At 40.9% G+C, this 3540-nt stretch overlaps 1 long non-coding RNA gene across 1 annotated transcript in view; it reads right to left on the reverse strand.

The window, feature by feature from the left end:
- The window catches only part of LOC117957070, a 16035-nt gene that overhangs the window by 11209 nt on the left and 1286 nt on the right, over positions 1-3540 (reverse strand). Inside the window, exon 2 of the long non-coding RNA XR_004659435.1 lies at positions 159-163. This is a non-coding gene — a long non-coding RNA (uncharacterized LOC117957070). The remainder of the gene's footprint in view (positions 1-158; positions 164-3540) is intronic.

The raw sequence follows: 3540 nt of genomic DNA on the forward strand, positions 1-3540 counted from the left end.
GCAGTTCTGAAGGCAAAAGGGGGTCCAACCCGTTACTAGCATGGGGTACCTAATAAAGTGGCCGGTGAGTGTATAACCTCTGACAAATCTTTTGAACTGCTAAATGTCCCTTTTTACTGGAGGGTACTTGCCAGTCTGATTTCCTCTTGCTTTTGAACCCTTGCTAAGACGAAGAAGTGCAGGAAGCAGAATTGAATGCATCCCTCCAGGGTCAGTCTATACCCAGGAGAGTCGGCTTGCTTGCTTTCCTTCTTTCTCTGTCTCTGACAAAGCCGGATGAAAGTTTGGCCAGAACTTCTGTGCTAGAAGCTGAAAAATGAACGCCAGGCTGGCAGCAAGAATGTGTTCATGAAACAAACCAGGCCAAAGATGTTCTTGGATGATGCACATTTCCCTTGTTTTTTATAAAAACCAAACACTATACACAGTTGTAGAGAGTTCACAGATACACAGAGATTCTGTATACAGCATTCACAGGTACATATTTGTACTGGACTATTGAAAATTGTACAACTCTCCCAAATACTAAACAGAAGCCTTATAGCATGAAACAAGACATGCGTATATGCCACTTTCTATTTCTCTGCATCTAAACAACCCGGTCTCCTACAATGCTAACCAGATTTAAAAAAAATCTATTAACATAAAGAGGAAATGTTAGTTACCATATTTGGCAAGTCACAAAAATTATGATACTTATTTAAGTATAAGTGTACATTTATTGCTTACGCGTCCACTGGTGTGCACCTCACTTTAAAATGTGCTCTCTGAATTTATTAATCAACAAACAACAACAGAGAGAATAAAGTTGTGTTCAAGTTGAGTGTAACAAGACACACACCATTATGGCAAAACCGTTTAGCTTCTTAAACCCCATTGATCCATGACACAGAGTTTCCTCAATATGTCATGGACATCTCAGGCTCAAGTTTGGGGAAACAGTATATATCAAATGATGCATAGAAAACATTTAAAATATTTCCATTTGGTGTATTGTTGCAGCCATAAAAACGTACAGCCTAGGTTTAAAAATGTCACATCATATAGCTTGAATGACGAGAAAGAACAATCTAATACTAAACGCCGTCAGTCAGTGATTTAACAACAGTAGAGCTTGTACAGTGAACCAACAGAACCGCCATCAGTTCCCTGATTCACGTTCACCAAAACTGAAATTATCATACAAATATGCACTGTACTTTAAATTACGCAGATTACAAGCCATTTGCAGACTGATTCCAACACGATCCAACACGTCCTGTAAGGACTCTCTCTTTGCTCCACAATCATCCATGCATTACTTGCTAGTGTGCCGATTAGGCATGAGTAGTGTGTTTTCCAGTGGCCATGGCAACGGGGAAGACTGATTAGGCCGCATGAGCAGGAAGTGCTGCGAGGACAACAGGATGTGCCCTGGCTCCGCCGTCGAGGGTCGAAGAATTCAAGGAAGTTATTGTACTTTGTGGAATGGTCTCAGGAATGCAAGATGTCTGCCATTATATCACATGTTGGAGGCGACAGGCTTTGAAGATAACGTGACCCTGTGTGATACATGTGTGGCACTGTGCTGGCACACGGATGTTTGTGGTCACCCACCTCGGGGTTCTCCTCCAACAGCCCCAAGGTCTCACAGACGGGAATAAAAACCTCCCTCCTCCCTTCGCAGTTATTCAGGTGGTGAAAACACAAGATCCCATCAGTAAGGTGGATGGGAAACTTGTCATCAGCAAAACCAGTGATAAATTCATTGAGCCTTCAGAATCTGATGAATGCAGAGTTCCAGATCAAATACTGTAAACAGCGAGGTAAAAACAGGAAACTTAAACACAGAGGTTCCCCCTGAAGTTTCCATATAAGCAGCGCTGGCTTTGGCCTCAACATTCTTTCCTTATATAATCTATACGCTCTTGCTCAGAACAAACATTTAACCTGCAATGTTTCACCCAAAAAAAAATCCAGTAAAAAAAAGGCATCACTCCAGCAGTATTAAAGGCAAAAAAATCACCTCATGTATTGAAATTGAATTAAATGAAGCCTACTGCACGTTTAAATTAAATTAAATTTTCCATCCAACGCACCAAGTTTTTACGACTGCACCACGGCATCACATGACAAGATTTACATGTATTGTGCTTAATTTCCTCTTTGCTCAGATATTTGGTTGAGATTGCACAATTTACAGAATTTCATCATTGATTATATTTAATTAAAATTAATTTATCAAAAACAACTGCCAAACAATGAATTAATCAATTCAATTTAAAATAATAACAATCACATTCATCGTGAAAATATTCACTTGTTGCAGGCCTAAAATATTCCATCCAGCAAAGTTATTTATGGCTACAACATGCATTAAATCACTCCAAACCATCCCTTTAAATACTAATTTAAAATATTTGGTTCATGATTTTATATAGGCATACTGTTTACCCCTTCCTCAATTAATTTGCCCCCTTTAAAAAGCTTAGGATGTTAGTTTTATTAAACAAGGTTATTGAGATTTGAATAATCAAATAAATCATTAAAGTTATTTTTATTGGCTCCACTACACCGCAACTTCTACAAATTCTACAGTAAAAATGAGGGATCCCTTTAATATTCATACCGTAGTCGACATATCACAAAATTGAAAGTTTTATTTTTCTATCCAGCACTTGATCTTGTTACTTTTTGTGGATGTGCACATCCACAAAAGCTCACATGTTATTGATAACTGCAAAACTTAATCAGTCATTTAAACCGCACACATCCCCTTAAACAAAGATGAGCTCTTAATCCCCGACTCTCCTCTCCAGCCTGTGGCATCCATTCACACTTTTCCTGCACACAGAAAATGTATCCGGTAGCCTGACACTCTTACATGCGCTGCGGTTTTGATCTCTCGTTAGTCACGCCAACCCCTAATTGTCCCTCCCACCTCGTACCCCCTGCCCATGCTCTAGATGTTTCCGCTGTGACAGCACTTCTCCCAGACGCGTGGATGGAGCTGTCGTCCCACAGGTCAGAGGTCAGCTAGGTCATGGGTTAACACCACAGGATGCTCTTCAACAACAAACAAGTGGTAGCAAAGTCCCAAGACAGGGGCTAAAAGGCTTCACTTTCTGGTTCTATAAATCCCATCACACCCTAAATACACAGCTTATTTCTCAATTTCTACATGGAAGTCACCACCATTAATTTTTCTTTTGAAGCAGTGTTGTTGTGGCTGTATATATGTCATCTTTCAGAAGATAAATCTGTCCTCTAACTTGCCATCAGCTCTATTGCATTTACACAATCTGCACAGCATACAAAACAAGTAATGGAGTGAAACATACCGGGCTAATGGTGGGGGGGGGGGGGGGGGGGGGGGGGGGGGGGGGGGGGGGTTAGTGTGTTGATCCGCTGTCGGATCAAATGTTTGCTCAGTGCTGAAAGCTACGTTCTGCCTGTGGGATCTGCCTGTCTGTTTGTATGCCCAAAGGTGTAGTGAACTGCACATTGCCCACCATGATGATGTGTTCTTCAATGGAGAGGTTAACAGGTTTGACCCCGCAT

This window comes from Etheostoma cragini, chromosome 14, assembly GCF_013103735.1.
Source record: "Etheostoma cragini isolate CJK2018 chromosome 14, CSU_Ecrag_1.0, whole genome shotgun sequence".
Taxonomy (NCBI): Eukaryota; Metazoa; Chordata; class Actinopteri; order Perciformes; family Percidae; genus Etheostoma; species Etheostoma cragini.